Consider the following 26002-nt stretch of genomic DNA (forward strand, 5'->3'; position numbering starts at 1 on the left):
CCACTGTGGTCAGAAAGTCCTTCTATGTGGCACATCTCTCTTTTTTTCTCTCTCCTTATCAGTGGAAGGAAAGGAGGTGGGTGCCTTCAGATCCATGGACATTGTGGATCCTGTTTGAAGGGGAAGTCCTTTAAGAATAATTTTTTATTTTATTTTCTTCCCTGGAGAGGCCTTGTGCCAAAGGCAGCACAAATACTGCAGGTGTCTTGCAAGTGAGAACATTCTAGGCAGTACATGCAAAGTGAGTGTGGGTCTTAGGGTGGATTCTTATCTCCACAGGAAGAACACTTTTTAAATCCAGTGAACTTCTCAGACATCAGAACAGCATTATCAAAAAAATTATCTAAAGTTATATCTATTAGTATAATCGGATAATTTACACCCAGATATTGTAAGAGAATGCAAAAAAAAAAAAAAAAACATATATATGGGTCTACTTTTACTCACCAAAATTACACTTCTTCGAATTCCAAACAACCGACTCCACTTCAGCAAACTTCCATTCAACTGAAAGCAAAGACTACTGAACTCTTTTCCCTGGGAAATGAAACACTTGGCCACCAGGGGAAAAAACTGAACAGAAACAAATTAAATCCACCCAAGTGGGGGGATTTGCTCCCCACACCCCCCATGTGGGATGCTTTGCCCCCCCCCAACTAAAACTGAATCAGATGAAAATAGACATCAGATTATTATGTTAATTTGCAAAATAGATTAAAGCTGGTAATGCCCATAGTAAGGCAGCACATGCAGATATTAGGAAATGTAACAACAGATTTATAACAATGCCCAATTTAGAGAATTTAACCCAGTAGATTAGGTGCTAGTGCCCTCCATGGAAGACACATTTCTGGTACAATAGTAGAGGACATTTAAGGTGATCAAAAAAAATGTATAGTCAGCTATAAGGTTAATCAGACAGGAAAGAGAAAACGAGAAAATTTATCACATTGCTATGCAGAAGCTATGGAAAAAGGTAAATAATATGTGTACAAGCTAAAGGTCATACAAGAGTGTCCAGAGAATCTCTACCTGAAGTGTAGACATAATAATCCTTGTCAAAAGAAAAAATGCAGAAAGTGTACGAATTTCTATTAAGGAATAAAGGACTGTTGTCAGAAATGCCTTAGAGAATTCAGAGTACAACACAGAGAAAACCCTGCAATGAACATTAGACTGCAACAGTGCAGAGTACCAGAGTCACAAAAAGTTAACAGGAGAAGAAGTACAAACATGATCAAAAACGTTCAAACTTTGTATGATAGAAGAGTCACAGGATGTTTGGAGTAGCCCAGTAATATTAGTTACCAAACCTAACAGAAGTATTAGATTCTATAAATACTTCACAAAACTGAAAAATATTTCAAAGGTTAATTGTTATCTCATGTCAGTACTGATGAACGGATAGAGAATTTACAGAAGGTCAGACACTTGATCACACTAGGGTTGACAAATGGATAATAGCTAATACAATTTACACCATTTGCTGAAGAAAACACACAGGTTTCTAACCTCAGATTGTCTATTTCAGCAGACAGTGTTATCATCTGGCCTACACAGAGCCCATGTCACATTTCGGAGGCTGATGGATAAAATACTAAAGTTCCATTTATGATATGCCACTGTATACCAGAATGACATGATCATTCATTCATTCAGAAGTCTAGGAATCACATCTACCTAAAGTGCAGGCTGTGTTAGAATTCATAAAGTAAGCAGGCTTGACAGCAAACTGTAAGAAATTGGGTATGGTGTAAGCCAAGTACTTGGTTTACCTCATAGAGGAAGGGTGGTAAGAGCACAACTAGAAAAAGTGGAGATAAGAAAAATTCTTATCTGTACCCTCTATCTACTAAGAGACAGGTGAAAGCTTTTCTTGCCTAATTCACTGACTACTGCCTGTCTTTGACTGATCTCACAACAGGGAAAGATCCTGTCAAGGTGCAATGGTCTTTTGTGACAGATAAAATATTAAATGAAGTAAAAGGGATCCTACACTTTGAGCATGTGCTAACTCCTGATTTTTAGTAAATAGTTTACCTTATATGCTGATGCATCAGTGTTAGGTTTGGAGGCAGTGCTATCCTAAACCATTTATTGTGAGGAATGTCTTGTGTGGTATATCAGTATGAAGCTGAGCAATACAGAAAGGAAATAATCCACTAATGAAGAAGAGTCATCGTCATCATCATCATCATTAACCCCCTTTGTTCCCATTGTCTACATGGTGTCAGGGTGTTGCCTTAACTATCACCATCTCTCCTGATTCAATGCCACTCTCCTACATTCTTTAACAGTCAAACCTGATTGGCGCAGGCATTCTCTCACAGAATCTATCCATCTCTTTGCTGGAGACCTTTGTTTCCTCTTGCCTTTTTCCTGTATGTCCAAAATCTTCTTCACCAGATTGTCCACTGCATTTCTCCACATGTGATTGAACCGTGGTAATCTGTTCTTTTTGACCTTCTCTGCAATTGGAGTTACTTGGGCTTCTGCTCTGGTGTCCTTATTTTTTCGTCTGTTCCCACAGTGTTCATTCCCTCACCCATCTCAGACACTTCATCTCCATCACCTCTAGCCTCCTCAACTACTCTGCCTTCACTGCCCAGATTTCTGTACCATATAGTAGCACAGGTTGCAACACTGTTGTGTATAGCCTGCTCTTCAGCTTCTTTGGCATTCTTACATCATACAGTACCCCTGACACTCTGTGCCAATTCTACAGCCACTCTGATTCTAGCGTTGATCTCCTCATTCATACTTCTCTTCTTCTCAACCACCCTTCCTGGGTACTTGAACCTGTTAACTTGCTTCACGATTTTCCCTTTTATCTCAATTCGCAGCTTTTCTGAGTTTCCTCACTTGCCAACATTGCAATTGTTTTATCTATACTCACTTTCATCCTGTGTGCCTTCAGTTTTGCATTCCATTCCCCTGTCCTTTGCTAAAGTTCTTATTCAGAGTCTGCCTATAATGCCACATGGATTAATAGGTTTATACTAGGCTAATGACCACTAGTGTCTTTACAAGCCTTGCCATGTAACCTAACCCAGTTTTGTCCCAGAGTTCCATGGAGGTAATGGTTATGTGGGAGAGTATGTTAGTTAGGGATTAATTTACTTACTGCCAACTTCTATCCATCAGAGACATGGAGGCCAGACCCATGGTGAATTTGGAATTTCTCATCCAGTGATCAAGGTTTCTTTTGAAAAGGGTCAGGGATGAACTCTGCTTCACATAGATAGGGAGCTTATTCCTTTGAAACACATATTGGTCCCTTCAGCAGGTTCTATGCCTCAGGCAAAGTTCATATCATTAGATCTAGTGTTTCAGGTGTTTGAATTTTGGATGTGCAAGAGATCCATCAGAACTGGATCTGAAGATGTCTTATATGCATATATAAGCAAAGACTGTCTCTCGATAACCTGTAGGAGACGGAGTACAGAAATAGAACTTTAAGGTAATCTGTGTAGGACAGGTATTAATACCCTAAATTCTCCTGGAGAGGAACCTTTGAGGGTGTTCCATTTGTTGCAAGTGCCTGGTTAGGTAAATACCAAAGGGGGCATTGTACTCAATGATGAGTCTAATAAGGGCCAAGTAGAGTGGTGCTATTACTTCCTTGGAACTGGATGCCCTGCCCTTGCTTATGAGATGGATGATATAAAATGATTTTCTTGCTTTCTTGGCTATGTGTTGGTCGAACACCAGATCGCTGTCAACATATGTTCCCAGATCCCTAACTATCGGGTCAATTCTTAGGGGTGTTTTATCAATGAAGTAATTAGCTTAGCTGAACACTTTCCCAAAGGGTACTATAATGCACTTCTTTGCAATGAATTTTAATCCATGGCTTCCTAACAGTTATTTGTTTGTGTTAGGCATGTTGTTGGTGTCATGGGGTGAATCTATGATAGCTTCGAATTTACAGTCATCTGTTAACCTGATGAGCCAGAGGCCTTTGACATTAGCCTTCATTTCCAAGAAGAAGATGCCAAACAGCAGCAGGCCCAACACAGTAGACACAGTTGATCCAGTAGTCAGGGACTTAGAGACATACATAGACAGTAATCTAGCCTTTGACCATCACGTGTCTACAGTAGTGAGGAAATCATTCTATGTTGTGCAACTTATAAACAAACGTATGGCATCTAGGTTCAAGGAAGTCATTGTTCCGCTTTATTCGGCATTCATCTGACCTATCATTGAGTACAATACCCCCTTTGGTATGTACCTAACCAGGCATAGCCAACATTTGGAACATCCACAGAGGTTCATCACTAAAAGAATACAAGGAGTAAGTAAAATATCCTATGCAGACTGCCTCAAGGCCCTATCCCTGTATTCTGTCTCCTACAGGCTGTTAAGGGGAGATCTATGCCTGGCATACAAGGCATTGTCACACCCCACTCTGATGGACCTCCTGCATATCTACAAAATAAACAGCATCAGAATTACCCATTCTAAATACTTAAACCTTGCCTGTGATATAAATAGGGCCTGCTGGAGAGACAGATATGTATGCCAGAGACTACCCCGTCTCTGTAACAGTCTCCCCATCCATGTGAAGCAGAGTTCCTCCCTAACCCAATCCAAGTGTATCTTGGACAACTGGATGGTGACCAGGAAATTTATCCCTGCTTTGGCACCTATGTCTCTAATAGACACAGGCAACCTGTAAATGGTTCAGCTCCCTTTTCCTTCATGTAAATGTTTCATCTCCCAAACCCATACTTACAATTATCAAGGGTACCAGAACTTGTCAGAGATTTGTGATGTATAGCTAGGCTTTAAAAGTCCCTTGTGGTTATTAGCCTAGTAAACACCTATGAACCAATAAAGCAGAGCCCTGGAGGTGCTATGCTAGTTACTGGTCTCTTGGTGGAGGTGGCCTCACCGGTCTTGACTTATTGGGTCCTGTGAGCCAGATGGCAAAAAAAATAGAATTTTTTTTGTCGGTCACCAAGTCTAGCTTAAGTGCTTTAGGTAAATTTAAAAACAACATGCAAAAATGAATGAAGCCAATTACAATGGTGCAGATCAGTGACTGAAACAGGGTTAATGAGTTGATCTCATTGATGCACTGTTCCCTGGCAATGATCTACGCATTACAGTTTTAATGTTGGTACCCGGAGCCCTACTTGGCCTCCACTGATATCACCACCTGATGTCTTCACTAAAAATTGGTTCACAAACTCTGAAGTCACTGCTGCCACTACTGGACCTAGAGTTTCCTCCGCAATTCTTTCAAGTTTATCAGACATGCTGACTCCATTCTCTTTTCTATGGTTCTGAACTTTGTTGACAATTTTTTTGATAGATGGAATTGATCACAAAGAGCAGGCAGTCGTATTCTGTGTTGAGACCCCACAGCTTCACTTTGTTTGCTTCATACTGTGTTTTTTTCTTTATTCTGCAACCCCTGGAAACATGCTTGTTCTTTTCTTTTCTTTCCTTGATCTTGGTCTTTCTGTTATTGGCAGCTCACTGACTGGTTTTAGATCACTAATGACTTTGTTCAGCTTCCTTAGTTAATTACCAATCTCAAAAAGCTTCCTAGGGTTTGGAGTGAGATCTTTCATATCAGTTGTATAAGACTTATTTGCTACATATCTTCTGTGATGAAGTCCATGCTTTTGATATAAATTGCTAGGCAGTGTTTCCCGATCACATTCTGATGGTTTCAGCATTTTCTCATGGTGTGAAAATGCTAGAGGTTCCTACACTCCCAGAAGTACCTCTTTTTGCTCTGCCTTCTGGTAGATGCTTCAGTCATTTCTTTAATATCATCAACAGAATCATTTTCACAACCCACTTCAGAAAAAGCTATCACTCATCATCATCATCATCATTTTCATACTATTAATCCTCTACTTCCTCATTATCAAACATAGTAGTATGTAAATCACTTGCTACTCAAATTGGCTTACCAGTTACAATCTGTGAAAAATGAAGAAATAAATAAACTGGTAGGCAAACACGGAAATAATATAGTCCAACGATACCAAAGATTCCAAACTAAAGCAGCAGCAGCCAAAAATTCTTCAAAACGTAGCTTTTATTCACAAAAAACAAACGAACTGGATAAGCGCTTTCACATACACTATGTATGCTTCTTCAGATCCTGATTCTTATGAGTTTACCACACATTTAAATACTCTAGGTCCATCAGTTAATTAACATTAATTATTCAATAAACCAATTAACTGGTCACTTAGCCTTTAAACTGATAGTTACAAGAACTGCATAGCTTTTCACTGCAGGGCATATAGTTAAACTATAACAATAGAGAATTGTGATGCTGAAACTATTTAACTTTTGTAGCGCTTCAAATATATGAAAAATATATATGATACTGTATATTAAATCATTACAAAATTAAAAATACAAGCAGGGACATAGAATAACATAATAAATTAATATTATTAAAATAGCATTTGTTAAAACCAAATATAATAACATAAAATGCTGCAAATATGTGAAAATAATCTATATTCAACACATAATTTGATTAATATTTATGTAAAATTAATTCTATGTAGTGAAATAGTGAGTATTCAAGGTAATTCATAATGTATAAGGTAGTTCTTTGAATATACACTGCTGTTATGCTTCAAAATTTTGTAATGATTTAATATACAGTATCATATATATTTTTCATATATTTGAAGCGCTACAAAAGTTAAATAGTTTCAGCATCACAATTCTCTATTGTTATAGTTTAACTATATGCCCTGCAGTGAAAAGCTATGCAGTTCTTGTAACTATCAGTTTAAAAGGCTAAGTGACCAGTTAATTGGTTTATTGAATAATTAATGTTAATTAACTGATGGACCTAGAGTATTTAAATGTGTGGTAAACTCATAAGAATCAGGATCTGAAGAAGCATACATAGTGTATGTGAAAGCGCTTATCCAGTTCGTTTGTTTTTTGTGAATAAAAGCTACGTTTTGAAGAATTTTTGGCTGCTGCTGCTTTAGTTTGGAATCTTTGGTATCATTGGACTATATTATTTCCGTGTTTGCCTACCAGTTTATTTATTTCTTCATTATCAAACATCTCATGTTCACTCCCAAAGCCTTATCATTATCTTCTTCATTATCAAAGTATTCTACTTCATCTCCATCTTGCTCATCAGGATTAAATTCATCAAGCTGATCATCAACTGAATCAGGAACAAAGAGGGAATAATTGTGCTCTTCCTTCTTTTGACACTGTTCAATGGTTAAAGCATTTACAGTAAGGCAGGCTGCTTCCTTGCTAAAGTCTGCACCTTCATGTGAATGAACATACAGGTCCTAAGGTCCAAATGGAGAGATGAAAAGTCAGCAAGCAAAGGAGAGTAGTAGTGCTGAAATTGAATTCATCCTCAAGTCTTGGTGAGCACCTTCATGAGGTGGACCCTGTTTTCACAAATTCTCACCAAGGTGACACTGATATATAGACTATAGCATATATCATGGACAGAAGTTGGTCAAAAACTAAAAAAGATAGCTGGGTGCACAAGACCCAGGAAAAAAAGTGCCCAGTCCTGGTAGGTACACTGGTGCCAGGACTGGAAAAGATGGCAGTGTAGAATCCTCAAAATACAGAAACATTCCTACAATGGGCCCAGGCCAGGCTCAGGTGGAGGATGCCCCCCCCCTGTTGTAGAAGGAAGTAGCAGTCCACAAAAATCACAAAAACTGATAAGCCAAAGAAGACCCATAAAGACGATAAAGTGGACTATTGAAGATAAGTAAGAAATTATGTATTATTACTATTATGCAAAAAGTCCAGAATTTCCAGACACAAGATATACAAAATATACAAAATAATACAAAATAATTAAGAGATAAATTAGAGGAAAGAAAAATATTTCTGAAAGAAAAGTGTCAGAAGCATCAAATGAAATTTGATTTGTGAAAAACAGTATATAGATCAAGAAACCTTGATCTGTTTGGAATGGAAAAAGAAGCATCTGAGGAAGTGAGAAAATATAAAAAAAAAAAAACAAGAGATATTTAAAAAGTATAAAAAAGAAATATGGCTATGGGAAAGAAAGATAGATTTGATATGGTGCAATGTTTATGCAAAGGAGAAAGCCAAATTAATCAATGTAAAGAAAGCAGCCCCCAAGATATTCAAAGAGAAATATAAGCAAAGGCATTCAGATATAGAAAATGTCACAATAAAAATATAATATCACAAAGATGGAATTTAGAAAAGAAGATTAGTAAAGTATAAGTTAAAAAATAGAAGTTGAAGTTATGGAGTGCCTGCAAAGTGAAGGATTTGGTGGCAAAGTGAAGGATTTGATGTAGAAGGTCTAATACAGATTACATCACAGCAGGATGGAGTGAGTCCCCAAAGTAGGGAGAAACAGGAATATCAGGAAACATCTAAAGAAGAAATATGGACATGGGAAAGAAAAAGAGAATTAATATGGCGTAATATTTATGCAAAGGAGAAAGCAAAACTAACCAATACAAAAAGAGCAGCACCAAAGATATTTGAAGAGAAATACAGGCAAAGGAATCCGGACATGGAAAACTTTACAATACAAAAAATAAGAAGACGAAGAGGAAAAGGAGATTAGTAAAGGAGAAGTTAAAGAAATAGATACTGAGATTATGGAGTACCTGCAAAGTAAGGGATTCAGTGTAGAAAATCTAATTCGGAAAACACCACAACAGGATAGAGCAATGGATATCCAAATTAAGGGGAAACCAATGGAACAGGAAGCAATTGGTCAGAAGATAACTTGGAGCCTTCCACAGAAAACCAGGATAAATGTTCACTTGAAGCTAGTCAGCAAGGGAAGGAACAGTAAACTGTGGAAACTCTGATGCAGTCAATGTTGAGGAGTGATAGGTCAGCGAGTTCCCATGTGATAGAGCAACAGATGGCACAGGATGAAATTGAAGAGAATGGGCCACAGGAAGATGCTATAGAATGCCCACAGGAGTTGGAAAACAAAGGATGTGCCCTCAGTTTGGAAGAAAATGAGCTAAGAGAAGAGTTGCTTGATTTAATAGACATAGACAGATATATCAAGTTCAATGAAAGAATTAGACTGCAGAAGGTTAATAAAACCCAAAAAGTCAAAAGTCTGATAAAACAAATGAACACGGTAATTAGGACTGTTCATCGAGATCCATGTGATATAATAAAAGTAAACAGGATATATTACTGTTCAGCTAAATTAATAACTGATAAAGTTCTACCACAAGAACACAGGGTAGTGAGGGAAAGGATGGGGAGAAACTGAATACCATCATGGAAATATCGAATAGAGAAAACTATAAAGCAGTTAAGACAAGAAGTGTTACTGTTAGAAGATTATAGAAGAGGGAACAGATCAACAAAAATACTAAGAAAGATAGATGTGATAAAAGCAATGCGCAGCATTAGAACAGACTAGGATCTATCATGCACTATCGCAAATAACAAACTAAAAATTTCAGCACAGGCAGAAAAAATTAGAAGATGCGAAGATAAATATAAAGGAAAAGTACAAAATAAGCAATTCATAGATGGCCCAAAAAAGTTTTATAGACAGTTGGGAAATAAGGTAAAAGGAATTGAAAGACTGCCAAAAAAAGAAGAAATAGATACATTTTGGAGAAGCATCTATGAAGATCCTGTGGAACATAACAAAGATGCTAAATGGATAGAAGATGTTAAAGAAAGAATAAAAGGTTTAAAGGTACAGGATATGAAATGGGATGAAGTAACAATCAGAGAGATTGAAACAAAGTTAAGAAAAACCTCTAATTGGAAAACCCCAGGCCCAGATGCAGTACCTAACTTTTGGCTGAAAATATTAACATCTTTGCATGATGACTTAGCCATGAGTAAGAACTATTTATATGCGCACCTCGAACAGATACCAACCTGGTTAACAACAGGAAAAACAATGTTCCTTCTTAAGAGTGAACCTGCAAGCTACCCTAAAAATTATAGACCAGTAACTTGCCTTCCGACGACGTATGAACTATACATGGGAATTGATGCAGACAGAGCTTATAGTCATTTAGAAGAAAACTCAATTATGACAGTAGAACAAAAGGGCAATAAAAGAAAGTCATATGGAACAAAGGATCATTTGTTGTTAAATAAAGTCATAGTGGAGAACTGTAAAATGGGGAAGAATCTAAGCATGGCATATATTGACTACAAAGAAGTATTCAATAGTATCCCGCATTCATGGGTAAAAGAGTGCTTAAAAATGTATAAGATACACCCTACACTACTACACTACTCGACTACATTACAGTGACTATGAAACAGTGGCAGACCACTTTTCAGTTAAGCCATGATAAAGGACGAACTATTATCCTAGGGATAAAACTTCAAAGGGGGATATTCCAGGGTGACTGTTTGTCACCGCTGCTGTTCTACCTTGCCCTTAACCCATTAAGCTGTCTACGTAACAGCTTAGGTCATGTCTATAATTTGGCTCCTAGAAAACAACAAAGTGTAAAGATTTCTCATCTTCTCTTTGTCAATGATTTAAAACTGTATAACTCCTCAGATGAGGAACTGAAAGCACAACTGCAAGTTGTCAAAACTTTTTCAGATGATATAAGAATATCATTTGGTCTTGATAAATGTGCAAAAGCAACCTTTAAAGCAGGAAAACTGCAACACCAGGAAAACATCAGTTTGGTACAAGAATGTGATATAAAAGAACTTGAGCAAAAAGAAGTGTATAAATATTTGGGAACTGATGAAGGATCAACAATAAGACACAAACAAATGCAAATAAACCTTGTAAGAAATACTTCAGAAGACTTAAATTGATCCTGAAAATAGCACTGACATCTAGGAACGAAATCCAAGCTATAAACCAATTTGCACTTCCTGTCCTAACTTACAGTTTTGGAGTGATTGACTGGCCCCAAAATGTGTTGGCTAGATTAAACAAGAAGGATGCTTCATGCTCACCAAATGATTTATAAAAATCGCTTCATACCAAGATTATATATTCCCCATTGCGAAGGAGGGATGAGCCCCCTTGGAACTGATTATATGTATAGATCTGCAATCATGGGACTCCACATGTATCTGCTGACTTCACAAGACCCAAACGTAGTGACAGTTTTGAAACATGAAGAGAATAAATCTAAGATGACTTCTCTGCTTAATCTAGCAGAAGCATATTGGCATCAAGCAGGAATGGAAATCAAACCAGAAGTAGATAAAAATCAGGCAGCAAATGAATGTGCCAAAAAACACAAGAAAGAATATAAGGTGAAGGACCAGTTGAAAAGGCAAGAAATGTGGAAAATACATAAATATAGTTGCAAGTATAGAAAACTTCTGGAAGAACCTCATGTTGATCAGGAACAAATGCAGGAATGGTTAAGGAGAGGCGAATTCAAACCAAGAGATGAAAGGTTAATATTGGTGGCTGAAGACAGTGGGCTGCGTACATGCTGATTTACAAAGTCCACTGAACATGTGGGAGAAACAGACAAATGCAGGTTTTGTAAAACCGAATAGGAAACAGTCGCACACCTCATTGTTGGTTGCGACATACTAATGGCAGAAGGACTGTATACTGATAGGCATAATAATGTGGTAACACTGTTGCACTGGGGATTGTGAAAACATTATGGTACTGAAGTGGCTGAAAAACACTGAAAACATAAACCACAAAGCATCATAGAAAATGAAGATGTCTACATCACATGGGATCATCCATAACCAACAGTTCAAAAGATTGATGCTAGAAAACCAGATATAGTGGTCCAGGAAAAGAAGACAAAAGTAGCAGTGATCATTGAAATCGCCACACCCAGTCACTACAATGTCCTGCATACAGAGAGACACAAAGTCATAAAATATCAGGATTTGTGAGCAGAAATGAGAGCCATGTGGAAGAATGTTACCAGACAGTTCCAAAAGTAGTAGGAGCAACAGGTCTTATAAAGAAGAGTTTAGAGTCGTAGTTAGATATGCCACCAATACATGTAACTCCATATGACTTGCAGAAGGAGTCATTACTGGGCACATTGCTGGTACTGCGAAGAGCACTACCGGCTGACATCAAAGAGTGAAACAATGCTAATTTCATGAACTTTAATCGTACTGTGACTTAGGAATGGGGTCCATTCCCGTTATAGTATTAAAAACCCAAAAGACTTGGAGAAATTAAAAAATAAATAAGTTCTGAGTTTCTTTGAAAGGTAGGTCGATCTTGCTAGGACTCTGAAAGCTATAGGGCACTTCTTTTCTTGATTCTTAGACAAAGTTCAAGGTTCACAGTAGCTGGTATTCTTTGCTACATCCGTGTGTGTATTAACAGCATGCCTACTATACAGTACTGAATCAATTATCACCATTGCGTTGTTCACATAGTCTTTATGCTCCCCTGGGAACTGCAGCTTTTCTGTGCTGTGTCTGTTAGTATTGTTAACATTTTCAATGTTTGAAGCAGATACAGCCACCTTCTGAATACAGTCCATAACAGGATATTTGGAACAGATTCTTTTAGATGAATACACAGGAGCAGCTGCACGTTCCACATTCTTCTTTACAGCAAAGTAAGGTTTTATACCAAAAAGCAGGTTGGTATGAGAAAGTGAATCAGTAACATACAGGGAGTCCTCACTATTTAACTGTGTCAGAGTTGGGGGTTTACAGATAACCTCTTCATCCTGGTAAGGGCTAGAAGAATCATCTATGCCTAACAAATCCACTTCTTTATCCCCCCTAAATATAACAGTTTTTGGGTTTGGTATATTTGGTTATATCTTCCCAGTAACTCTCCCACTGTTTCCAGTCTGAGATATATACAGGATCATTATCTGGGAGTTCAATGAACAATTCTAGAGCGTCTATGTCTTTACAATTTTCTGCAGTGAGGAAGCTGTCTCTGGGACCTTAGAGCAACAAGAACGAAGGAAAATATCCAAAAACAACAGGCAGGAACTGCTCAAAAAAATAGAACTTTATTGTCTCTCTAGCTCCTCCGCTATAGCCTTCAAGGAGTATTAAAAGTATGACTTCAGATAGGGAAGAGTTTCTTATTGAAATTGATAAAATACAAAAAATGTTTCATGAAAGAGACTACCCTGTGGAAATTACACAACCTATTAAGGAATATGTAATTAAGAGATGGGGAAAAAAATACGTACCACTATTAAATCAGATAAATGATAGAACTATGGAAAGAACTGAGAAAGCACTGGATAATAATGGCTTTCCTTATCTAACTCTTACATATTATCAAAACATAGGGTGGTTACATAAATGTATTAATGAGACGTGGAATTTGTTTAAAACATTGGCTACAAGGACTACTATTTTTGAAAATAAACTAACCTATAGTTATAGGAGAGGGTACAATATAAAAAACATTTTAGAGAGAAAGAAGTGTATAGTCCAAAATGAACCAGTCTCTAAGAGAGTTGGTACCTTTAGATGTGGTAGATGTGCCCAGCTATAGCTGGAGAAAAAGATATAACATTACCTAGTTTAAACATTACACTAAAAGCAAACAAATATTATAGTTGTTACACCAAGGGTTTGGTATATTTAGTTTATTGTAAATCATGTAGGGGTTTCTATATTGGCAAAACGGAACGACTCTTAAGAAAAAGGATATACGAACATCTGAGAGATATAAATCGTAAAAATGAAAATAATGCCTTATATAGACACTCCTTAACGTGTGAGAAGGCTGACTTTAAATTTTGGGTGGTTGAGGCTGTCGATCATTTGGATAGAGGAGGTGATTGGGAGACAAAATTGCTATATAGGGAGATGATATGGCAACTTAGGCTAGATGCCTGTAGTGGTAAGGGCTTCAATGATCACATATCCATAACACCAGCCCTAAAACTATTAGCCAATGACCCCAAGAAGCATATGTAAATCCATTGAATTACTTCACTGATTACTTAATGTCAATTTAAAAGTATAATATTTTATTTATTTAACATATACTTGGTTTTAAATAAATATTTATTCAATATATCATTTATAATGTTTTATGGTACATGTATATATATTTGTTTGATGTGTATGCATACACCTATATATGTGTTTCAACAATTATTCATGAATATGAAATGCTATTCTAGTTTTACCTTGTCAACAGAAATTTCTAGATTGTTTAATTGCCAGCCACTTTATTGTTTTTTGTCACACTTTTTTGAATTAACTGCCTTGATTGAACTGTGTATATAAGACAGGGAGTGTGTTGTTTTAATTGATTATGATGAGGTCTCCAGTTTTGGAGATGAAAGTGCTAAATCTGTCTTGTTGTGTATAATAAAAGGATATAGCTGATTTCTGAAGTTTCTGGTTGTGGTGAAAATTATATGGAAGACAGCCTTTATTGACCCATATTACCGAGCATTTCACAATATAAACAGGATCATTATCTGGGAGTTCAGTGAAGAGCTTCTATGTCTTTATATTTTTCTGCAGTGAGAAAGCTGTCTCTGGGACCTTAGGGCAACAAGAATGAAGAAAAATATCCAGAAACAACAGGCAGGAACCACTCGAAACAACACAGAAACTTTATTGTCTCTCTAGTGCCTCAGCTATAGCCTTCAGGGAGTATTAAAAAACTAATTACAATAATAGCGTTTGTTTAATTTTAACATAGTCTTTGAGTAATGAGATGACAGCATAAGAAACAAAGAATCCCAAATATTTTATAGTTGTAAATAATGGACATCATTATCAATATGTGGAGGGTAACTTATTTTGTTAAAATCCAATATGAGCTAGCAGAAAACTGCTTTGTTACATTATAATGACATTGTTAAGGCCATTCCCTTGAAAATGTCCCCCTTCATAATATGGTTGTTTTAATAGGAGTCTAATTCCCTTAGGATCATTGCTGGCTTGACTTGAATCTTTAGTGAATATTCATGAAAGGTTGAACTATGAAGGAGAAATGTGTGATAGGTGGATATTTCAAGAATAACTAACACACACTTGATACCACCCATCTGGATCAAATAGCCCAACTCGGGCTTCAACAACTAGTATGGACACCAGCGAACTATTTTTCTGATTGACTGGATTTCATTGGACTGTTTGTTTTTTGTTATAATTTATACATTTATGAAATGGATAAGCCCATTGGACATGAGTGTCCTTTTTCACTGGTGACCCAGGAGCATTGTGTGGTTAACAGACTTACTCAGGATAACACAGCAGCCAAATGGAGGTGGAAGGAATCAAACCCTATATCCTGGGTATAGATAGCAGATTGTTAACAGCTCAGAGCCTTAATTCTTGGTGTAAATTACCAGACTGTATGGTAAAAGTCACTAAAGATCACATTTTATTTAAAATTACAAGAAGCCACCTGTCAATTTTGGGTGAAATTAAATGTAATAATAATCTGATAAATAAGAAATAATTTCTCTTTTGAAATTTCAGAAGAATAACATCCGGTTGAATGTGCAATACATCAGACAGTTTTAGATGAGATCACACAACAATAGTCATCATCATCACCATCAACAAAAAATGACCCCCTTTTCCCATTTTTATATTGGGTGTTACATCAACTGTCACTACCTCTTTTGACTCAGGTTCACTCTCCTTCCTTCTTAGACAATCATGCCCAGCTATTGCAGCTCTTCTCTCATACAGTCCATGAATCTCTTGTCTTGACATCCTTATTTCATCTCACCTTCTTCCTGTCTTTCTCAGGTTGGCTTTACAAAATTATCCTCTGCTTTCCAGCACAAACCCTTGGTAAGAGAGGTGAATGCCATCCCTGGCAAAGCAGGAAGACCTGTCAGCCATCTCATCCCAAGTGCACACATACTAGATCTCCTTGGAATAACATCAATTACATAACTATTCAGCTTTAATATCTTTATGTATTCATCTGTCCCACAATGTTTATCCTACACATTACTCATTTTAGGCCCTTCACTGCTAAGTTATGTACTCACCATACTGTTCCATGTGAGTTGTTCATCTCGCCTTCATTCTTACAGATGGGGATCAGAGCCGATCCTCGGCACCGAGTCAGCTTATTACAAAGCTCAAGGTCTTCAGACAGCTCGAGGCCAAGTCCATATCCCATGATGCACCTGGAGTTGCCTCAGATCTTGTTTGCTGCATATAATAATACGATGTGTCATTTTATCACTCTTTAAGAGAAAACCATAGAAAGATTGAGAAACCAGGAAAAATCTAGCATCTCAGTCCTCAAAAAACCCTGGAGGGGGTAGGAGGGTGGGAAGTAAGAGCGAAGGCGAGATGAACAACTCACATGGAATGTTATGGTGAGTACATAACTTCTTTACGTGAAGTTGTTCTATCTTGCTGTTCATTCTTATAGATGGGTAGCGTCCCAAGCACCATCTTTCTCGGGTGGCTCACGGGAGTATGTTTTTTTAGGACAGTAGACCCAAAGAAGGCCCTGTCCTTGGAGGCCTTGTCAACTTTGTAATGAGTGATAAAGGTATGAGGTTTTGACCAAGTGGCTGCTGCACAAATGTTGTCTATAGGAAGCCTAGCAGAAAAGGCAGAAGATGTGTACACTGCTCTGGTAGAATGAGCCTTAATTTTGTGTTGTAAGGGCATATTAGCAGCTGAATAAGTGAATGTGATACAATCAGATAACCATTTAGACAGTGTTGTTTTTGCCACTGGCATACCTTTTCCAGAATCTGAAAAGGAAACGAAAAGCTGTTCTGATTTTCTGAACTCCTTTGTTCTATCCAAGTAAACTCTGAGCTGTCTATGAACATCAAACTTGTGCGGCATATACTCTAAGTTGTTGGTGTGTTTGGGAAAGAACACTGGCAAATCTATGATTTGGTTAAGGTTAGTTTCAGTACAAAATTTGGGTAAGAATGAAGGATTTGTTCACAGGGACACTCTGTCAGCATGGAAAATCAAATAAGGAGGCTTTATGGACAAGGCCTGAAGCTCTGACACTCTATGGGCAGAAGTGATGGCTACTAAAAAGATAGTCTTTCATGACAAATATTTCAAATCACATGAGGAAGCTGGTTCAAAAGGTGGGAGAATAATGCATGAAAGCATAAAATGTAGATTCCATGGAGTTTAAGGGGATTTCACAGGTGGTCTGAGATGAAAAGTCCCTTTGAGAAAGGCTTTGGATAGTTTGTGTGACATTATGTTTAATCCTTCAAAGCCAAGGTGAAAATTAGAGATAGCAGCAATTTGAATCCAAACTGTTGCTGCTGCAGCTCCTTTATTGAAAAGCACAGTCAAGAACTCTAATATGGAGGCAATAGGGGCTTGGTTGGGATCAATGTTATTTTGAGAGGCCCATATAGAAAATCTTTTCCATTTGCTAAGATATAGCTTCCTAGTAGAGGACTTAAAAGAAGATATCAGTATCTGCTGCATTTCATATGAGAGGTTATGGAACCTGGCTATATTGGGAACTGGAGCAGCCAAGCTGTCAATTTCAGGGACTGAAGAGAGGGATGAAGAGTCCCCGATGAATACATCAGAAGATCTGGAACTGGATCCAGAATCCAAGGGTCTTCCAATTGATGAAGTTGAAGGAAGGAGAACCAAATCTGACAAGGATAATGAGGGGCTATTAGAATGATGGTCCCTCCCAGGGCTTTTGCTTTCTGTAATACTTTGGGTATCAAGGGAATTGGTAGGAATGCATAGAGGAGATCCGGAAGCCAATCATGTACGAGTGCGTCCCTTGGGGCTTATCCCAGAGGGGGAATCAGGGCAAAGTAGCTTCTGCATTTTGTGTTCATGTGGTTGGCAAAAAGGTCACAGCAAGGCTAGCCCAACCTGTGGAAAGTTCTCTCCGCTATCCCTTTCTTGAGGGACCACTCATGAGGCAACAAAATTGCCCTGCTCAGTTTGTCTGCTATCACGTTGGATTTCCCCGGGATATGCGTTGCTAACAGAAAGTTCTGGGTGGATGTAGCCCACTGCCATACTCTTAGGGCCTCACAGCAAAGGGGGTAGGACCTGGTTCCTCCTTGTTTGTTCAAGTACCAGTTCACTGACATGTTGTCAGTTTGAATCGCAATTGTTCCCAGAGGAAGAGAATCCTGGAAGTACTGCAACTCTAAAAGTACCGCTCTCATCTCCAGGACATTAATATGCAGATGTGTTTCCTGTTCAGTCCATGTGCCTTGGGCTGTCCTTCCCTGAAAATGCCTCCCCACCCTGTCAGGGAAGTGTCCGTGGTCACTGTGGCTGCTGGTGGGGGTAGGACAAAAGGACAACCTATCGTTACAAGAAGAGAGGTCAACCACCACTGAAGATCCTTTTTGCATGTGTTTGTGATCATTATGAGATGAGACACTGGAAGCTCTTGGTAAGACCATTGAGTCAATAACAGCCATTGCAGAATCCACATGTGCATGCAACCCAATGGTATCGTTAATACTGCAGCTGCCATCATGCCTAACAGTTTTAGTACTTCTGATGCTGGAGCCTTGTCTTTGGATATGATATTGTAAACCTGCTGATGGAGTAGTAAGACTCTTTCTGCTGGAAGTCTCAAAGTGGGGGTGGTAGTGTTCAGTTCTGTTCCGATAAAAACAATATGCTGCGATGGTGACAAGGCAGATTTTTCTGAATTTATTGTAATGCCCAAATGACTGCAGAGAGAAAGAGTGGTGTCCCTGGCTTGTATAAGCTGATGCCTGGTGGAGGCAGTGAGGAGCCAATCGTCTAGGTACGGAAACACCTGGAATCCTAAATGCCTCAGGTGAGCCGTGACCACTGCCATACATTTGGCAAACACTCTGGGGGCTGCAGTGAGACCAAAGGGCAGGGCTCAAAACTGGTAATGACTGGCTCCCAGCCAGAAGTGCAGATGATCCCTGGATGGTCTGGCCATCTTTATATGGTAGTATGCATCCTGGAGATCTATCGAGCACATCCAATTGTCTTTCCCTAAAAAGGGAAGTATCGACTGAAGCGTGACCACCCGGAACTTCTCTTTCTTGACAGATCTGTTTAGTCTGCTGAGGTCCAAAATAGGTCTCTAGTCCCCTGTCTTTTTTGGAACTAAAAAGAATCTTGAGTAAGTTCCGGATCCCATCTGGTCTGCTGGGACTGGTTGGGTGACTATTTTTCTTAGCAACGTTTGGACCTCCACTGTTGCCTGTTCCCTGTAACTGGGTAGAACATCCAGGATTTTAGTTGTCAATGAAGGGGGTGTGGTGAAAGGAATGAAATATCCTCTGGAAACTTTACTTTGTACCCAGTTGTCATTTGTTATTTTGAGCCAGGCATCTGGATAACAAGAAAAGCAACCCCCGACTGCCACCAGAGTAGGACAGTTGGGCCTCCATTCAGGAGCACTAATAGGGCTTCCCAAAGAACTGTTCTCTGTCATTCTGGTTTTCTGGACCCCCTCTGCTGCGAGGGTGGCGTCTTCCATTATTGTCCCCTCCTCTGCCCCTGGAGGGGGGTTCACCACGTGTGTCTTGAAAGGCTCCTTGAGCTTTTCGGAACCACATCTTTCCTCCCCTTTGACCCTTGGGGTGGGGTCTGGTAGGCATACATCTCAGCCTGGAAGCATCAAAAATCTGGACAAGGCCCATGAAAAATAGGTACAAATCTGTACGCTGATTAACATCTAATTTGCATACATATGTATGTAACCCCACCCACCCCAATGAATTGTGGGATACCAACTTTCAAATGCAAACTGAAGGATAGACAACCAAAATATGGCACCAGAGTTCCCCTGCAGCCATTCCAATATTCCATTACCTAGCTATTTCACCCATTTACCATAAACACTAATGTGTGCATAGTTTGTGATGGTCCTGAGGTGGCATTATAGTGACTAAGAGTCATTTGGCTAGGGCATGGGTAATTTTCACAACTAATTTTTAGTAAATGATATGGAATCTTTTACATCTACATGAGTAACCACTATTTCAGACAGATGGGACTCGATTTAAAGTCTCATCCAGAGGATGATACCTTAGGCGCACAGAATAACATATGCCACACTACAGAAAGTGTAGGTTTTCAAAAATACAAGTGTTGAACTCTTAAGAAATGATTGAGTAAATAAAAGTCAACAGGAGACTGCTTATTCTGTAATGTATGTGTATGAGAAAATAAATTTATACACACCATTAAGTATGGAGAATTACATAGAAACAGCCTAGCAAAACAAAAATTTCCCTGACACTGTACACCAACAAGAAAAAGGCAGGAAAGTGTAATTACAAGTATCTTAAACTCTACAGCACATTTAGAAGAACATGACTAGTGAGGAATGTTATTGAACAAGCAAAGGGCTCAGGCTACTAATGGTAAGGGAATTTAAGTACAGGACTTCTGAATGGCTTTCATGGTTTTGTGATCAAATGAAATGCCAACTTCATTAATGTGCAGAAAACTAAATGATATGAATATAAATTTATGAAATTATCCTTGATTTATATTCTGACTACCTCAAGGAAAAATAAAACTGAAATCAGTAATAACATTCACAGATTAGACTCGGATAAATTTAGACAACTAAATGCATAGGTCAATTAAATAGAAAGTCGAAAGACTAAACTAGCAGCTTCAACAAAACAGACTGAGACAGAATGTCTGTAAAAGATTGCTAGACTTTTTTCATGTTTGAAAGGCATTGCCTGATTATTTCAAATCAATATAGCATATTGCTTTTGGCTTGGTTTCAGGTTTTGATCTGGCATATCTATATAAATGTGCATTCTTCTCTCCAATAATACAAAACATATTCTTTTCTCTGTTCATAAACAAATCATTAGACCTGTGTGCCTAAGAGTGACAAGCTGTCAACCATTTATTTTGAGTGAAGAGTGACATTCTACACTCCACTGAATATACTATGCTGTTTGTAGGGAATCCCTGCGTTGTATTTTGAAGGGTCCTTGTCTCCTGCTAGACATATGCATTTAATGTTAATATGTATGACAGCTTAATTACTTCACAGAACAAATAAGTGAATTACTTAGACCAGAAAGTATCTGACAGGATGTTCTTTTCCTTATAAAAATCAATGATGTTAGTTGCATATGCATTTTGGGAGTCTTCAGACAGGTTGGAACAGTTTGATAGCTGCACTAAAGATGTTACCAGTAGCTACGGGATTCCCTTTTTCAGGTGCTTTACTCCATCGCAGCAAGAAGGTTAACTCACACAATGCAATCATGAGTAGTGGTGGCATCAGTTAAAAAATTTCATACAGCTTGTTAGCAACAACAACTGTGTTGTCAGTAGCTACATTGTGCCCTTATTGGTATCAAATTCTCCCACTAAGAAGGTCCCCTTTCTTTTTTCAATCAGGAATAGTGTAAAAAACAGATGAAGAATAACTGCTAGGAGAAACCATTGTGTTGTTAGAACCAACAGGCCAATGACTGTATAGATCAAACATATAGTCTCTATTTTTATAGTTCAACTCCATTTTCTTCATGTTTCTCATTGGCTGTTTATTGCAGCCAACACACACACACACACACACACACACACACACACACACACACACACACACACACACACACACACACACACCTTGTTCCTTACTTGAGTGTCTTTCCGTTGACCTGAAATGCCGATACATTCAACAGTGCTGCTGCTGCATAAATCCATTTCATCCAATGCTGCCGATAAACACAATCCATTTCCCCTGAACTGCTGCTGATAAAATTCAAACAGTTGTTTCTGGCTTCCCGCTCACATTTGCAGCCGGCCAGCTGGAAATGAACTCCTTGAGCTCAATTCCGACTGGCTGGTAGCCCTGATGGAGCTGACATCATCACGCATGTGATGACGTCAGCTCTGAGCACGAAAATCAAAAAACAAAAGAAAATGAAGGGGTGTCACTCGGGAATCATGGCACCCCTTCATTTGGACCCCAAAACTCGGTAAAAACCGAGTAATTCGGGATGGTTGGGAGGTTTGCTGGTAGTGGTGGAAAAATGGACTCCGATGGCAGACAGAGTCTTTCCTTCCTGCTCACACCTGGTCAGTTTCCTTAACTTTAGGCCCGAAGAGAGACGGGTCATCAAAAGGGGTGTTGACAAAGAATGATTTAAAGAGCTCTGTGAAGGAACACAAGCGCATCCGGGAATGTCTCCTAAGAGCAATTTGTGTACCTGCTGCCCTACTCATTCCATCAGCTGCATATGAAATGAGGCACATGGATGAGTTCACTATGGAATTGAGGGTAGCAAGCTAGCAGGCGACTTTTTTCTGAAGCTCCTGCAGCTACTGTACCCTTAAGAGTATCTCCAAGCTCTTTTAGGAGATTTCTTTGCAGTCTCATAAAATAAGAGAGATAGTTCAATGAACGCAAGACAAAAGTTGCTGAACTGTACTTGCGCTTCCCATATCTATCCATGATCCTAGAATCTCTGTTAGAATGATGGATAGAGGAAGAAGTTTCTGACATCTCCTTTTTGGTGGCTGCCACCACCACCATGGCATCAACTGGCACTCCCTTGGTAAGAAAAGACTTTTCCTGGGGGGGGGGGTCAGAAATACATTTATTAGGCCTCCTGGTGACAGGCTCCATGGTGTCCGGAGACTCCCATGCCCTTCATGAGACCAGCTCCATGAGCTCATTGAAGGGCGGAGACACCCAAGAGGTGGAGGGTTGAGACTCAAAAGCCTTCAGGAGAACTGACTCATCTTCAGTAGGGTTGGTGGACTGCCAGTCACCCCTCTGCCTAAGGATCTCTAATATATCAGCAAAAGAGATATCCTCAGAGGGGGACCCTTCTGATTCATCCAAGTTGGTATCGGTTGTTAGAGACTCCTGTGGGGAGTTTAAGTGCTTCCTCTTACAGATTCTCTTCCTGGGAACCTCATCAGTGGGAACTTCTGGTGAGGTCTTGGAAGAGCAGGGCCACCCAATGGGGCTTCCTGAGGCTCTGGGTCTCTATGATTAGAAAGGATCTGTGAAGCAGAAGTGGACACAGATGCTTTTGGGGAGGAGGTAGCCAGACCTAAAGTCATAGATGTCTTAGGAGACATCTCTCCTCATGGCTTCGAAGGCACCTCTGCTCCAATGAGAAGGGGACCAATGGATCCGAGGAAAACATTGATCCCCTCGACACTGGGACAATGGGCTCTGAACCAGACGTAGGAGCCGAGATCATCCAAGCTGAAGCCCCAAGAGGCAATGTCAGAACCAACAAGTCAGTCCCACTATCCTCCCCGGACCTGACCAGAGAGTGTCGTCTCCTAGACTCCTCGATCGGCGCTGAGGACGTCCAAGTAAATGGAACCAATGAAAGGTTCAACAATCATCAAGTCCAACTCCTCCGGCTCTGAAGGACTGGTATGGCTTGGAGGAGGAAATTAAGTTGATGGCAATACAGTCTTCGGTTCTGAAACTGCGTGGGTCAGAGCCGCTAAAAATTTTGCAAATGCCGGTGCCTGTAACAAATTTTGCACCACATGATCCACATCCAAATCAGAAAGGCTGATCAAGAACTGAGATGAATGGATGGATGGAGGCACTGACTGAAGGACTGGCAATTTAGGTACCTTGGATACCTGTTCCAGGACTGGGGACCGACTCCAAAAAGACAAGACACTCGGCTCCGAGGGCTGTGAAGCTGACGTCACTGTTTTTTTTTTTTTTATTTTTTTACTTCTGAAAAAGTAGAAGCCTTAGAAGACTTTGAAGATTTACTAGACCTGTCCTGGTCACTCAAAGCTTCCTGAAAGGACAATTTGGTAAGTCCTCTATCAACTTTCTCTTTCTCTCCTGAAGTACCTTGGAAGAGAAGGAATGACAAATGGAGCAGCTTTCCTGAAGGTGCAAGGCTCCCAAACAATATACACAATTGACATGGCTATCTGTAATGAACATTTTCTGTCCACATTTTGGACATTTCTGAAACCTGACTTAGGATGCTTATCCATATCCTGGTCAGCCATAATGAACTATACAGTATCAAGCGAAAAAACTACTGTAGTATAACAAAGGCACACCCAAAAATATTTAATTAAGCCCTGACAAAACTATGGGCTAAATATGCTGTGACAAACTGTTACTATTAAACACACACACTTTAACTAGTTATCTAAAGCACTCTAAATAGCTAAATATATCAAAACACTGTGACAAAACTGTCACTGATCAAAAGCACACAGACTACTGTTTAAACTACACTAAATATAACAGGCCTATAGAAAAAACGAAGGCCAAAGAGCTATATCTAAATATGAAAAGGCACACCAAAGGGAAAGGGGAATACACACTATAAAGCTATAAAAGCTAACTCTAAAGTAGAGAAATAACAAGTTATTTAGAAAATTTTTAGATAATAAATTTATACTGGCCCGAGCTATACGAGGAACCTCTGATCTATTGCAGCGGAAAACTAGATCTGGAGTAACTCCCAGGTGCATCATGGGATAGAGGACTTGGCCTTGAGCTGTCTGAGGACCTCAAGCTTTGTAGTAGGACGACTTGGAGTCGAGGATCGGCTCTGAACCCCATCTGTAAGAATGAACAGCGAGATAGAACAACTTCACATGCACTGGTTGCATCACTGATTTGTACACCTTACTTTCAGCCTCTTTAACATTCTTCTGTCACACTCTGCAGGTTGGCTACAGCTACAGCACCTGAGTCTAGCTTTGATCATTCAGATTCCCCTTCTCCTCAACCACAACTCCCAGATTCTTGAAACTGCTAACCAGTTGTATTATTTTTCCCTTCCATCAGGCTGCCACTAACTCTTGTTTATTTTCCATAACATAATTTAATCTATAAACATAATATTGCTGTGGAAACAAAGCATTTGAAAAGTTACTGTTGGTATTGTATTCTGTTGTTCGATATTGGCAAAGGTTTCTCATTCTCACATTTTTTGCTAACTAAATTAATGAGAACTTTGTGTAAACATCTACATTTAAATAAGAATTTATTCATGATTTCTTTCTTAAGTAACATGAAGATGTCTTGTCTTTCCATGGAAAATACCAATGGTAAATAAGGGTAAAGCACAATCTATTTATACAGCCTATGTAATGTCAAAAACAATTTTAAGGCACTTTCCAATTACTTTCAGCTCATTTTTATTTAAAAGCTCTTTTAAATTCTATTGTATATGTAGTCAAATGATAAACAGTATTTTTCTACAGAGCCCAATCTGTTGAGCATTTGGCATTGAACAGTACACAGTCCAATACCAAAAAAAAAAAATCAGTAAAGTCATTAAACACAGTTTTCTTATGGGGTGCAAGCACCCCTACACCCTCATACCCCTGTATCTCCTTATGTAATAACTCTGAGATCACATGGCAGTGAGGAAGATAAGAAATGTCACAATCCCCACTGTTACACGATCTTGCTCTGAGACATTGCATTTTTCTATTACCGCTGTTGACCACAGCACATTGATCATTTTGCTGTTATCTGCTGTAGTAAGTAATTGCAATTGAGTATTTCTGAGATGTGAAGTACAGCTGTGTAAGTTGCACTTACCATAACAGTAGATGCTCGGACTCCTTACTGCTGCAGTATCCTTTGGCTATTTGGTTTGTATCCTACCTGTCTCCCTCCAGTGCCTATACTCTGACTGTTGATTGGCTAGCCCATTGGAAGGAAATCAACAGAGTGTAGACAACTTCAGGACTTTCTTGCTGAGAGAGAGAGAGAGAGAGAGCTTACTCATCCAGATCCTGTAAAATATATAAACAGTAACAACTTTATATCCCATCAACAGACTACATATGGAAGTAGGGGATGGAAGGTGAGCACAGCGGGTCTATATCATAGCATCGAAGTCTTACAACTTTGAATGTTATAATATCAAACCCAGCAGAGCGAAACACCAAAATACCGAACAGTCAGAATAGTGAATTGTTTTCCAGGGAAAAAATTCGCTGTTCTGACAAACATACACACAGCACAAGCACACCAAAATAAATAATACACACACGCACACACACACACACACACACACACACACACACACACACACACACACACACACACACACAGACACACTTCACAAAACCCTACACTAAACCATACATACACCACTAGCTATCCACTTACCTTAACCCAACC

The 26002-nt window shown here is 39.0% G+C and overlaps 1 pseudogene; it reads right to left on the reverse strand.

Annotated features, from left to right (window-relative positions):
* Nucleotides 1–5108: 5108 nt before the first annotated feature.
* Nucleotides 5109–26002, reverse strand: part of LOC122787976 — a 37846-nt pseudogene continuing 16952 nt past the window's right edge.

The sequence above is a fragment of the Protopterus annectens genome, chromosome 13.part0 (assembly GCF_019279795.1).
Source record: "Protopterus annectens isolate FY-2018-M chromosome 13.part0, PAN1.0, whole genome shotgun sequence".
NCBI classification, from domain to species: Eukaryota; Metazoa; Chordata; order Ceratodontiformes; family Protopteridae; genus Protopterus; species Protopterus annectens.